This window comes from Tupaia chinensis, unplaced genomic scaffold (genome assembly GCF_000334495.1).
Source record: "Tupaia chinensis unplaced genomic scaffold, TupChi_1.0 Scaffold000014_1, whole genome shotgun sequence".
NCBI lineage: Eukaryota > Metazoa > Chordata > Mammalia > Scandentia > Tupaiidae > Tupaia > Tupaia belangeri.
Genome location: NW_006159444.1, coordinates 1,750,721 through 1,765,090, shown reverse-complemented (window position 1 = coordinate 1,765,090; position 14,370 = coordinate 1,750,721). Strand labels below are relative to the sequence as shown.

Genomic DNA, 14,370 nt, shown 5'->3' with positions numbered 1-14,370 from the left:
TCTACCTCTGAGCTACGAGAGAATAAAAAGAAACCCGTTTTCATATTTTTTCTGTCATTGAAAGGTTTTTTCCAATCCATTAAGATACAGATTAGATACCTATTATTGGAGGTGATGTAAAGAAGAACATTATAAACTAGGGGGAAAAAAAACTACATGCATTAATTTTTTTTCTCTTTTTTTATTGCCAGAGAGTCCATGCACTTGCCAGAGAGAGAGAGAGAGAGAGGAAGCACCCCCAGAGGAACATGGGCATATCAGTTTCCCTTTTCCTCCATTTCTTCATCCCGTCAAGATCTGGGGCACCCACATGTGCCTGTATGTTTTTCAAGCCACCAGAACTGCAGTAAGGCCAGTGGGATCTGCTCCTCAATGCACTACAGGGCCAGCCCTACATGCATTTTAGTACCTAAGCTTTTTTTTTCTAATTGTATTTTCGAAATAGAGTTCAAGTACTATACTCAGATAAAGATTCATAAAATGAATACAGATTTAAAACCCCCCAAAGGCTCCATCACCCTCGAAGTAAATGTAGCTTTTGGCTGGCCGAGAGCAGTGCTTGCCCAGTTGGGAAAGAACCTGAATGTGCCTTTTGTAATTTTGCCCAGTAGATAGTGAGCAAAGAATATCTTCATATAGAAGCAATTGCTATCAAAAGATTTTTTTTGAAGAACTTTTCTATGAAGACCAAGCCAAATCTATATGATGCCATCTTGTAGGACCCTCCTAGAACGTCAGAGTTGCACTAATATTTCAAAGGTTCACACAGTGTCAAAGAACCACAGTGATGAGGCGTAGAAGAGGCACCTGCCCACTTCCTCTTGCATCACTCCCATTTCTCTGCATGGGATCGGGGGAGGAGGGGAACTAATGAAAAAAGGAAGTAACTCTTGCCAGAAATACCCGTATTATAAAGAGCTTGATTTTTAGGCCAGCTCTGTAACCCTAGAGTTGATGCAGCTGGAGCCCACATTACTAGCCAGGCAGTTTGAATCCCAGCTCTAGCAGCTTGAGAAACATGCTGGTATGTGTGCATGCATACCCAAAATCCCAACAGAGGAGAGAGATGGAGAAGGGATTGAGGCGTGACCATGTCCCATTGAGGGTTTGCCATCTTTCTCCTCTCTCTCTCTCTCTGGTGAGCACACGTACCTTTTGGCAATTGAAAAAAAAATAGAAAGGAAAACCAGTTTGATTTTGTCTACATAAACCTAAATACATCCAGACGTATGTTTCTTGGCATTGGGGACCATAGCAGCTGACCAGAATGTTTCTAGGTCACAAAGAAGGCCAGGGGGCCGCAGAGCCTGAGCAGCCATCTCCGGGTCTGCAACAAGAGCTGAGACTGCTGCAGAGGAAGGGATCCCTAAGCCTTGCCCTCACCCATGCAGGTCTGCCATGCAGGTCTGCATACACTGAGATGCATACCTCTTTGTCATACTATTCAACTTCAGCTCCCATGGTTGGCTTTTTATTAAAAGATTGTAAAATTGGGACCAGCAATTAGCGTAATTGTTACATTGCTGGATTCCCGTGCAGTCAACTGCAGTTCAAGTCCCAGACCTGACTGCTTAAAACTCATGTGAGGCATGTATGCATGCATGCCCAAAATCCCAGGAGGAGAGTGGAGAAAGTATTGTGCTGTGGCCATCTCCGCAGAGGGTAATTTTTTAAAAAAACATTTATTTAATTCCATTTGTTATTATTTTTCAACTTGACCAGAGAGAGAGAGAGAGAGGGAAAGTGAGAAAGGAAGGCACCACGTCCAGGACTCGAACCACGTTTGGCCATATGGGAATCCAGCACCTTTTACTGACACCTTCCAGCCCCGAGGGTGATTTCTTTCTTTTTGTCTCTCTGACTCTCCAGCAAGCCTTTGTGCCCTGTAGCAAAAATCTCTCTCTTAAAAAAAAAAAAATTATAAAATTGCCTCTGGATACAAACATTCCTTCATTCACCCAACACACATTCACTTAGTGCACTAAATGTCCAGTGTGGTGCTTGAGATCAGAGATACAATTATGAATTAAAATGACACGTGGGCATATTGTTAGGGCCTGCGTGTTAAAAAGGAGTGTAGGTGTGCACGGCATGGTCAACAGCAGATGAACAAGAGGGGCTCACAGTGCAAATGACTAGTTTCCCTAAAACTGATTTTTCTGGGGTTTTTTGTTTGTTTGTTTTTTAATTTGACCAGAGAGAGAAAGGGAAAGGGAGAAAGCAAGCCACCTGGTCCGGGACTCAAACCATGGTCAGCCACGGTCAGCCATGTGGGAATCCAGCACCTTTAACCAATACATCACCTGCCAACCCCTTGATTTGGTTTTTATTAGCTTAACTTTTAACTATTGAAAAAAGAAAACAGTTTTACAGTTTATTCTTTTGCTATTTCCTAGCCATACCAAGTCTATTGCTTTATTTGGAAGTGAAAATTTGGGGATTGTGTTTACTTGTAATTATCAGCCTTTTCTACTAAAAACTAATATTTCCAAGAAGTTTTCATCCAGTTTCAGCAGCAAAGATTCCCAAAGCAAGATTTCACAAATAGCTTCTCCAAGCAGGCATTTCTTACAGCAGATCCTGATTAGGACCTCTGTTTTCTTTCTCCTTCTTTCTTTAATTTGCCAAAGGCATGTGCACTTGCCAGAGAGACAGAAATAAAGGGAGAGGGGAGAAGCACCCTGTAATGGGGCACAGCCATGCTGCCATTCCCGTTCCATGCTTCCACCCTTTCGGGATCTGGGGCACACCTGCGTGCACGTGCGCCTGATGTGTTTCTCAAGCCGCCAGGACAGGAATTTGAACCATGAGGTTGGCCATGCAGGGTCCGGCTCCCTTAACAAGGGGGCCACAAGGCTGGCCAGGACCTGTCTTTTCCAAACCCCTAAACTTGAGCAAAAATACGAATTTTACCCTCCCTGAACGCTGCCCTTAAACTCAGCACGAGAAGTGGCGAATTTCACCTGTGAGAGGATGGAGGGGAAACCCTAAAAGATTCTCAAGCACAGTGACTTTGGCTTTAAAACCTGGGAAACGACAAGTAAAGCAGAAGCTATTTTTCACTATCGAACCTCAAGAAGTTGAGGGTTTTTTTGAGAGATTGCTCACATTTGTAACAAAGATTTAATGGAACAAAGACAACAGCAAGAAAGTAGGGTGGAATAGACAGTTATTTTTTTTAAAAAAGAATGATTTTATTTAGCTTTATTTATTGATTTATTTTTTATTTGACCAGAGAGGGACAGAGAGAAAAAGAGAGAGAGAGTGAGAAAGCAAGCCGCCAGGTCTGGGACTTGAACCACCGTCCGCCATGTGGGAGTCCAGCACCCCTAACCACCACGCACCTGCCGGCCCCCAGAAAGTCATCCTTAGCTGCATGTTTTCTGAAATGAGTGGTCCTTTCCTGGGACCATCTTAGTACACAGCAGCAGGCTGTTCCAGATCCCTGTCACAGCATCTTGCATAGAACTAGGATTGACTGAATGTTTTCAGGGAAGATGTTACTACGTAATAAAAATGAGGAAACTTAAACCAATAGCAATCAGTGAATGGTGGCCCTCAGCTCTTGTCTTTCTGAGAGGAAGGCTGCATCAGACCCGGCACAGCCATTTTAACTAGCTGGAATATAAGCTGTGAGACGTGGGTTTGCTTTCAGTTCCAAGCGTTTCATCCAGGGTGGACACCGCAGACAGTACACCACACTTAGAGCAAAGGACTAGCTCGAGTAAGTCTCGGCATTGCCACCACCAACTCACTGGCTGATTGTCCTTCCTTGGACTTGAGCCAAGACATGGCAGCAGGGTCTCACTCAGCTGCAATCCTACTTACATTCCAACTAGAAGTAGTCATTCCTTGGCGTGTTTACCTGGACCTTCACGTTCTTCAAACCGAGGATCCCCACAATTACACAAGAAACTGTTGTGTAGGGTTAAAGTTTTTCCAGTGGATCCCCAGTTTTTAAGGAAATTTCAATTTATTCTAACCGCACACACAGAAATGCTCTATCTGGATATAATCTGACCCAACTTGGCTGTTGCAAAATGTCGTCGGGGACCGCAAGGTGCCCTGAGTCGAGGTTAGCCCCACAGGGCGCACGGCTGGACTCGGCGGCGGCCGGTACCAGCCACGTTGCTCGGCATCAAGAGCCCGTTTCTAACGTAAATGCACGTTCTAGTCACCCGCATCCCACAAAAAGGGCCAGCAGGAAACCCACGTAAGAGATGCGCTTAGTGGATTTTATATTCCAGTCCATTTCTTTAGGAGCTGCTAAAAACAGGCATCCCATTCCGCAGCAAGATTTCTTTTCTCATCAGGTGTCTTCCCTCTGCCGTCAGGGGGCGCCCTCTCTCGGGTGGGCCCCGGCCCCTGCCACTGCCCGGTGAGCTCAGGCTTCCGTTTGCTTCCTTGCCGGTCTCTGCTCTCATTGCTCTCCACCTGGTTAACGGGAAGGCCTGCAGCTGAAGACGCGCGCGGTAGCTCCCGCTGTGGCTCCTGGGCTTGTCTTCCTGTTAAAATCACCTGGGAAGCTTCAAAAAATACTGTAACCCTGGGGCCCTTCCCCAAAGGTGGTGATTTCTAGGCGTTCCCTGAGTGTTGGGAGATTTAGACAAGCCCTAGGTGAGTCTCATTTGCTGACAAGTCTGGGAACCCCAGTGGACTGGAGGAGAGAGAGGACCGGCCTGGCCGGCTTAGCCGGAGCCCGACCTCTGCCTCCTGTGTTTGTGTGGTTTGGACAAGTTACTTGAGCTCGCCGAGCCTTGGCTTCTTTGTACGATGGAGACCATCTTGCCCGCAGTTTTCTCGTCTGTATGATGGAAACGTTTCCAGTCTGTGGTTAGTGATAGCAACGAAATGGGTTTGGCGCGGGGCAGGCCCTCAGGAAACGATAGCTGGCATTTATCCCAAAGGTAAATCAAAACAGAGAAACGCTGTGGGTGATGAAGTGGTGTCAGTTAAATGAAAACAAGGACAAGTGGGGTGACAGCGAGGCTCTCTGCCACAAGGGATGCTTCTTTTTCTTTTGTCTTTTTTTTTTTTTGTCTGAGACAGTTGCATTGTTCATCTGTTGCTAGCTTACTGGAAAGGATACAACCGAATACTCAGATCAGCCCATTGTGTTCATCTGTTTTCCCAGGGTGCGGTGAGCCTGCCCAGGGCTTTTTGGATAGGATCTGCTTTCAGATTAATCCGGGGGACATTGGGGAGTGACCTCTCTTGACAAGGGCCCACTTGACTTCATGAGTTTGGTGGGCGCAGTGCCGATCCCACTCGCCACAGCCCTGGGGTGGTATCTCTAAGGACGAATGGGAAGAAAGCAGATGGGATTTTGTGTCTTCCCAGGCTCTCGTCACAATAGAATCCAATACTTGACTTTTTAAAGAACTTATTCATTATTATTATTATTTTAGTTTTGCTGTGGGGCTTGTGTGCTCACCAGAGAGAGAGAAAAAGAGAGAGAGAAGGAAAATGAGAAAGAAAGCTGCCAGGTCCAGGACTTTAACCGTGGTTGGCCGTGTGGGAGTCCAGGTCCTTAACCACCCCACTACTTACTGGCCCCACCTGACTTACTTGTAATCAGCCTTTCCTCCCTGCCACTGGTCTTTTTTTTTTTTCCCTCTAATTGCCAGAGGGTATGTGCTTTTGCCAGAGAGAAACAGAGAGGGAGAGGGAGAAAACACCCTCCAATGCAGTGCAGTTATGCTGCAATCCCTTCACCTCCACTCTCCATCCTATTGGGATTTGGGGCATGCGTGCACACACACACACACACACACACACACACACACACACATATCCCTGGTGTGTTTTTCAAGCTGCTAGAGCCAGGACTTGAACCAAGTTGTCTATGTAGGGGCCCAGCTCTCAACCAGTAGGCTATGGGGCTGACCCTCTATCAGTTTGTTTTTGGTTTTCTTTTAATGATCTTTTTTTCCTTTCATCTCAACCAAAAACTGGCATAATTATTTTTAAAAAAAGAACCATAAACATGATACCTACTGAGATGATGCGATTCCTATGCACAGACCAGGAGGAGGATCATATTTTTACTCGGTGAGCATAGGCGGCCCTGGGTAGGTGGGCTTTTGTGGTGGGGCAAGGAGAGGAGGGTCGTGGTGTGCACTGCCCAGTGAGAGAACCGTTAGCAGACAGAATGTCAGAGTCGTGAGGAACCCACAGCAGTGCCTGCACCCTGAGGTCCCAACTGTGAACATGCTGCCGTGAAATCAACCCCTCTGGCGTGTTTAAATTTGCCTTTGGTAAGGTCAGGAGTTTTTACCCAACTTGCAAAGAGCTTGGTAATCCTCCAGTAGCAAATTGCCAATTTTACTAATAAGGAAACAGAGTCAAAGGAAACTATGCGAAAACACGTGGGTTGGTGGGACTCAGGTGGCCACGCCTTCCTCCCAGCTCCACGCCCCGGAGTTCACAGCAAGGCTTAAGCATTCACAGTGAGGAGTGGTTGTGTGGACCCAGGTCCAAGTTCCTCCCCAGAGCAGATGTGCTGACCTGACACAGATCGGGGTGTCCACGTTCCTCTAGCTGAGGGTGTTATGTCCCCTGAAGGCACCAGCAAGGAGTCAGAACTTTTGGAGCAGTTGGAAATGTGCCTTATTTGAACCTGCAGTGAAAAATCCATCAGGGTAGTGGGGCTAGCAGGATCTGGGAAGACCTAAAGGAATTCAGCCACAAAAAAGTGAGAAATAGGGCCTGGCAGGTGGTATGGTGGTTAAGGATGCTGACTCCCTCATGGCTGACGGCAGTTCAAGTCCTGGACCTCGTGGCTTGCTTTCTCACTTTCCCTCCCTTTCTCTCTTTCTCTCTCTTGTTCTGTACCCCCGCCTCCTTTGTCCCTCTCTGGTCAAATTTTTAGGCATAAATAAATACATAAAGTTAAATAAAATAATTCTTTTTGTTTAAAAAAGTGAAAAATAGTAAAGGTCTAAGGGGCCAAGAACAGTATTTGCTTTTATTTTCTTTCATGTAACTTGGTTTTCACAAAAGATGTGACCCAAACAGAGTTTTGGCAGGATGGAGGAATTTAACAGCTACCTGTAGGACACTTTTTTGCCTCCTTTTTCTATAAGGTATGTGTGCTCACCTGGTAGAGACAGAGAGAGGGAAAGTGAGAAATCATCCTCCATGGGGGCTGGCGATGGTGCAATCCCTTCTCCATTCTCCTGTTAGGATGCTGGGCACACGCGCACACACACCCACTGTGATTTTTAAGCCACCAGGTCCGGGGCTCGAACCACAGTTGGCCTTGTGGTAGCCAGCGCTTTAGCCACTGCACCACCTGCTGGTTCTGGCAGGACGCTCAAACTCTCACACCCGAAGGGCAGTGGCAACCACACAGGGCTCTCCTGGTGTGCTCAGAGCAGTGGGTAAAAGGACTCTGTAGACCCACTGAGTGCGCCCTTGGGAAAGGCTTTGAGGGAACTCGCTGTCTCAGGAGAGAGTGCTGCCTAGTGACCAGCACCTCAGGTGCCGGCATGAACTCTGCCCGGATCGAAACGCTCAGCTCCACCGTGTGCTGGTGTTCAGCTTTAGCTCCCCTGGAGCCCTATTTTCCCCATCCGTGAAATGGGAATAACAATTCCCACCTAGTGGGATTGTTTTGAGGATGAAACAAAATGATTGAAAGCCGATTCTGTGACAAATATATTTTGCATTGGAAAATGAAGGAATAACTTTGTTTAACAAATAGGCCTAACTGTTCAGTTCTAAATCTATCATGAAAATCAAAGAGCTTGAATAAAATGACAGAGGGCCAGCAGATGGCATGGTGGTTAAGGCGATGGACCCCCCTTGGCTAACTCTACAGTTTGAGTCCTGGACTCAAGGACCTAAAAACACACCAGGCACATGTGCGTGTGTGGCCAAAATCCCCAGTGGCAGGCAGCAGTGGCATAGTGGTTAAGACGCTGGACTTCCACATGGCCAACTGTGGTTTGAGTCCCGGATCTGGCAGCTTACTCGCTCGCTCTCTCTCTTTCTCATAAACACACGTGCCCTATAGCAAATTTTAAAATAATAATGATGCTAAATAAATAAATGTCTTAAAGTCCTGGGGCCATTAGATAATAGTGCTACTGGACTCTCACATGGCCAACCACGGTTCTAGTCCTGGACCCAGTAGCTTGGAAATCATTCTGGATGCATGTGTGCCCAGGATTCCAGGAGGAGAAGGAATTGCGGCATGGCCATCTGCTATGGGGGGTGATTTCTCACTTTCCCTCTCACTGTCTCTGTCTCTTTATCTCTGGGGAGTGCACATGTCCTAAGACAAAATATAAACTCTACCAAAAAAAAAAAAAAGTCCTGAGAGGAGAAGGGATTTCGGCATGACGATGCCCCCTCCTTTCCCTGGAGGTGCTTTCTCACTTTCTCTCTCTGTCTCTATGGTGAGTGTATGTGCCCTGTGGTAAAAAAGTCTACAAACAAGAGAAGAAAAGGAAAAAGGCTTGAGAAAGTCTCTGGTTTCCCTTGCATAGCTGCCGCGTCCTATGATGTTCCTCAACCATTACTTCTCTTGATTTCTTTGCTTTTCAATTACCCAAGAAAAGACTAAATTCTTGTTATAAACTATTCTAGCCAGCACAGAAGTTTCTAGAATAAAAAGTTACCAGCCCATATTTTTCTAAAACAATTGCTATAAGCTTTCTAGGAGAATTGCTCCGGCAAAGCCTAGAAAATGTCTTTGACACACGGTGATTTTTTTTTTTTTTCCCACACACTTACTGACTCAGCCTATAATATCAAGGCTTCTTACAACAAATGTTGGAGAATTTTGCATTCCAAGAAAATTTCATGGAAAAATATGAATTATGACAAAAATGTATGGATTCCAACATTTTGCAACACAGTATGCTAACACTTTAATTCCGGTTTTTCATGAATTTTGAAGTCCCCTAATTTGTAGTATTTTGACAGTAGTCTTTCCTCCTTCAGATCCGGTCATAACTGTTTTAGCAACGTTGTTCGTAAGAGGCTGACTTTGTCGGGAAAGGAGGACTGTGGCCCATCGGGGAACGGGGAAGGAGGAGAGATCAGGCAGCCCTGTGACAGAGCTTCCTCGTGGAGACAGAGAATTCCGTGCTGCTGTTCACAGGAGGCCAGTAGGTACCCATGGGGGCTAGTGCTGGGGACTGAGGCCAGGCCTGTCTTAGAGAGGGTGGGGATGCTATGAGGGCAGCCTGAGCCTCCTGCAGAGTGCAGAAGGGGTCCCTTTGTTCCCAGGGTGCACAGCATGGCAACAGGAGCACAGCTGGGAGTCTGCCCCCTCTCACCCCTAACAGGGGCTCTTGCGCAGCATGTGACCTGCACAGCTATGTCCGGTAGCCCTGGAACAGACCCAGTTCGGCCGTCCCACCCCAACCAGCAGGAACCAGGGCTCTTGTTCACTTACACCCCGGTTTTAGAGGGATGGCGGGATGGAGGAGAAGGTGCTGGGCAGATGGAGAGGTTAGGAGCTTCTGTTAGACCTTGAGCACCTCGTCCATGCTTTATCCAGGGCTTTATGGATGTTCTCGACCCTTCCATCTCTCTCCCGATCCTGCCAGCTGCTGTCTCAGTTACCTCCTCCAGATGGGTGGAGTCACACCTCCTCGTTCTCAGTCCTCTCACTCCCTCCCCTGTGCTGTTACCCAATCTTGGCTTTGCAAGCCGCCCCATCTTTACGCAGCCACCTCCTCCTCTGTGTCTTCCCCTCTCTACTACAATGACATGTTAGGTTCAGACCGACCCAGGTATTCCCAGATCATCTCCTCTCAACATCTTTAACTTAATTACATTTGCAAAGACTCTTTCCAAACAGGAGCAGGTACATAGGGTTCGGAAGTTAGGGCACAGGTGTTTCTGTCCATTAGACCCTCTGCATACCCCAACTCCAACCTGCTTGACTTCCTATCGCAAGTTTCTATTCTCCCTGGAACGCTAGTGTTTTCTTTCTTTCTTTCTTTCTTTTTTTTTTAACTATCTAGTCACCTTTTTTTAAATTTATTTATTTACATTCATTCACTATACATCTTCACAGCAAACAAAGTGAGATTTCCCATCCAGAATACACTGTGCATTTGCTCAATAGTGTTTTCTGACAGACCTTCTTACCAGCCTCGGGTAGGAGTTGAAATACTCCCAAATAGCATTAGAATCCTGCTGGCTATCACGATCCGAGTTCAGCACCCAAGGAGCTTATTTATGAAAAACCAAAACATTATTTTTCATCTTTATTTATTTACCTCTTCCCATAGAGACAGAGATAGAGAGACAGGCATCCCAATGGGGACTTCACAGCTCAGTCCACCCCGAGCCAGCCTAGGTCATGGGCACACGCATTCCTGGTAATGTAGCCGGGGACCCAAATGTGAGCCTGGGCCCGTCCCATGTGGGTCCAGTTGCAATACCACATCCTGGTCCTCCAGGAGATCCTTCAGTCTGTCTTATTCTCCCCACTTCTGTCAAGTGTTCTAGACCAGACTATTACGTCTTATGGAGATGGCTTCAATCCCTCCCTGTTCCATCTTCCTCCCATCAACCTCCTATCCACACCATCTGGAGGCGCCTGCCTACCCGTGCCCGTCTCTCTAAAGAATAAAGCCCCAGTTCCCAGCGTGGCCTGCACAGGCCAGGTGTGATCTGCAAATATGCCCCAGGTCTACTTTAAGGCCTTTGGGGCCCAAGGTATTTTTAAAGGCTGCCAGCTCTTATATCAAAAACACTAAAATGCACCCACCTGCCACATCACGTATTTTTTAAAGGTTTTTGAATTTCAGCCTTTTGAAATTTGACCATGAGTGACTCTTTTAATCTAAGAATCACGTGGTTTCCCAGCAATCTTCCATAGGCTTGAGCATTTGACGAAGTGAGAGCAGCTACCCCTGCACATGCTTCTCCATCACAGGGAAATGCTCAAGACGAGTAACTCTCTCAGTGAATCGACGGCATCGTTTGTCTTACTTACATTTCTTAGGCAGTTATTAATCTCAGTGTTGCAGGTTTCCTTTCCTACTTTGGAAACATCATTTGGTTTTCTCAGATCTCATGTCTTTCTCTAAATGCCCCATTCTGCCCAGACAACTTCCACGCATCTTCTGAGTTCCAGCTCAGATATAACACCTCCCGCCCCCTCCAGCCTTCCTTCCTCATCCTTCCTGCCCTCTCCTCCCAGCACTGAAGTCCTTTCCTGCCCAGCACATCTCCGAGTTGATCTGGGGAGTGTGTGCGCGTGCTCAGGACCAGGGGCGATGGCCAGCTGGGTCCCCAGCACCTTCCCCCAGCACCCCAATGGCAGTCGCTCAAAAAAGCATCAGCGCTGTGCTTCTCCCCTGCTTCAGGTGCATGAGCACAGCCCGAGAAATTCTTTTGCCCTGCTCACCAGTCCTCGCATTGGAATGGAATCTGGCATGAATTGGCCTTGGCTATCATGACTGAAAATGACCCTCCCAGCACACCATCTGAGAAGGAAGTGTGTGGCCCAGAGACTGATTCAGACTCAGGTGCCCAGATGCGGACACTTTCTCAGTGAGCGGTGTCCGTCCCTGGTCATAGCAGATCTGTGCCATTGTCATCACCCCGGATACCGACATCCAGACTCTCCCTTGGGCCGAGCAGGGTGTATTTCACGTCAGGGCTCTCCTTCACCCCCGAGGTAAGCCCCGGGAAGCAGGGAGTGGAAACTGTGTCTCTACATAGTTCCTCGCGAGGCACGGAGACATGCTCTCCGTAGAGCTCTGAGCCCAGAACCTGGAGCTTAGCGAGCTCATGTCTCTGCAGCTGTCATTGCCGCCAGGTGCTCAGCACGAAGGTCACTAACACTGCGTGTCATCATGTGTCTGATACTTAGTTGCAAAGGTACCTTGACTGTTCACCCACAGGCCAAATCGACTTACCTTTTTCCCTGTCTAGAAAAAGACAAGATTTAAGAGTGATTTGGTTAAGTCAGCATTTCATTGAACTCTGAACTTCTCCCCACCCCGGTTCTACTGTGAGCTCCTGCCGTTCCTCTGAGCTTGGCTCACGGGTCTTCCCCATGGGGAAGCTGGTACCACTTGTGGTATCTCTCATTCATTCTAGAAGCATTTATCAAGTACCTGCTAAGCAAAAAACTGCTTGTCATGTAAGAGAGTGAAAGAATAGAGGCCTCGTCTTGGAGATGGTTGCGAAGCCAGCATAAAACTTGTACGAGGCAAAATGAAACCAGTTTGATAGAGGAGCAAGAAGGTGCTATGCTGCAGAGAGGAGGACTTATTTTGAAGGCAGAGGAGAGCAATGGCAATGGATTTACTCATGACAGAGCTGGCATTTGAGCTCAGCTTAGGCTGTGCTGTGCGTAGGAGGGGAGTGAGATTCCAAGGGAAGGAAGTCCCAGACCAAAACCCGGGTGGGCACAGTGCGGTGCTTAAGGTGAGACTGCAGCATCCATGCATACGTGTCATGGGACTTGGCGGTCCGCTCATGAAGGCCAGGAGGGCTGTACCATGGAACTTCCCACCTTTCCTCTCTTCTGCACCAGTACTTGGCGTTGGTTCATCTGAAGATTTCAACAAATGTATCCATTCATTTCTGTATTATGTCTAACACGGGCCAGGCACCAACTCTTACCGGGAATACAGCAATGTCTGAAGTGAAGTCTCTGCTTTCGTAGTGCTTCTCATCTCGTGGGGAGAGGAGGGCAGCGGTAGTGTGGTACTGTGGGCGGTGTTCGTGCTGTAAGAGGAACAAAGCAGGGCAAGGAGGGGAGAATGGAAGGAGTGGGAGACCCCGGCTAACACTCTATACATGGCAGTCAGCCAAGACCTCGCCGACGAGGTGATACTTGTTTGAGTGGAAGTGAGAAGAATGGAGTGAAGTCAGCCAGGGTTGACTAATTTTAAAAATAAAAATGAATGAGAATGTGAGTTTAATCTGTGGTTAGAAACAGTCCAGTTGCTATGGTTATGGGATCTTGACTTTTCCTGTCACCCCAAGGACATTTTAAGTACATCGCGGAGAATCCAGCTTTGCGAGGAGGTGGCACGGAGCTGTCAGGCGAGGCGTGGCCATGACTTTTATGCATTTCTGGGGAAGCTATTGCTTTGGGGGGCTTGGGATAAGCAGGTGAGAGTCCTGGCTTTGGAGTCACCCAGAGGTGCGTCATCGCAGCTCTCCCACACCCTCGCTCTGCGATTGCAGCATGTTATTAAAACATCCATGGTGGAGCCAGTAGGTGGTGTGGTGGTTAAGGTGCCGGACTCCCACCTGGCTGACTGTGGTCTGAGTCTCAGACTTGGCAGCTTGAAAATGATGCCAGGCGCATGTGTGTGTATGCGCCCAAAATCCCAGGAGGTTTCTCACTCCCCCTCTCTCTTTATTTCTCTCTGGTGAGCGCATGTGCCTTATAACAAATTTTTAAATAATAATAACAAATAAAATTAAATAGTTCTTTTTTAAAAAGATGTTGTTAATATGTCGGTCATTGCAGGGACAGCCGTACAGTGGCGGGCCATCCAGATGGGTTTGTGTTCAAAAGTTATCTGCTTCCCCACCGTCCCTCTAGGGTCTCCCAGCTTCTTGGCAGTGTGCTGCTGTGACATCTGTTGTGGTCTTTGTCATGGGCTGTGACAGAATGCACAAATCCAGAGATAAAGCTGATAGAAAAGGTTTATTCGTTTTCCAAGAGAGGAAAGGGACCAGATGTGGAGAGCTGCTTCGGCCCTGAAGGGCAGGCATGAGGAGTTTTCACTGGGTTTTAAAGAAAGCTGGGGTTATGGTTGGATAATTAGGATGACCGTAGGACAGGACATCTGCTGATCCTTGGGTTGTCCCATTGTTCTCTCTGGGTGTCAGGCCTGGTGCCGTGGTTTGCCATGTATTCTGTTCTTAGCTTTGGTGTCCGCTGTTGACAGATGTAACAATTCTTACTTCTGAAGACAAGAACTTAGAAAATACGTCAGCCATTTGCATTGAAGTCATGAACGGACAGAGTAACTCAGAAAGAAAAAAAAGGAGAAGGACTGTCTGAAACACCTGGGAGTTGAGAATGGGCCTCTTCAGTTAAAATATCTAAGGCACAGACCAGCAGTTAGCGTAATGGCTATGTCGCTGGACTCCTATGTAGTCGACCACAGTTCGAGTCTTGGACCTGGTGGCTTAAACTCATGCTGGACGTGTGTGCGTGCGTGCCCAAGATCCTGAGAGGAGAATGGAGGAGAAGGGATTGTGGCGTGGCCATCCTCCCTGAGGGGCGATTTCTCACTTTCTGTCTCTATGTCTCTCTCTCTGCCTTTCTGGCGAGCACACATGCCCTATAGTGAAAACCTCTCAAAAAAAAAAAAAATTCTAAGGCACCAGTCAGACAATAAGTCAACCTGGTGCCAAGGAGACAGTGAGTTG

The 14,370-nt window shown here is 47.5% G+C and overlaps 1 long non-coding RNA gene across 1 annotated transcript in view; it reads left to right on the top strand.

Moving 5' to 3' along the window:
• The first annotated feature begins 4,494 nt into the window (after window positions 1–4,494).
• Window positions 4,495–14,370, top strand: part of LOC106734350 (uncharacterized) — a 77,932-nt gene continuing 68,056 nt past the window's right edge. The window contains exons 1-2 of the long non-coding RNA XR_001370001.2: window positions 4,495–4,617; window positions 8,950–9,116. This is a non-coding gene — a long non-coding RNA (uncharacterized LOC106734350). The remainder of the gene's footprint in view (window positions 4,618–8,949; window positions 9,117–14,370) is intronic.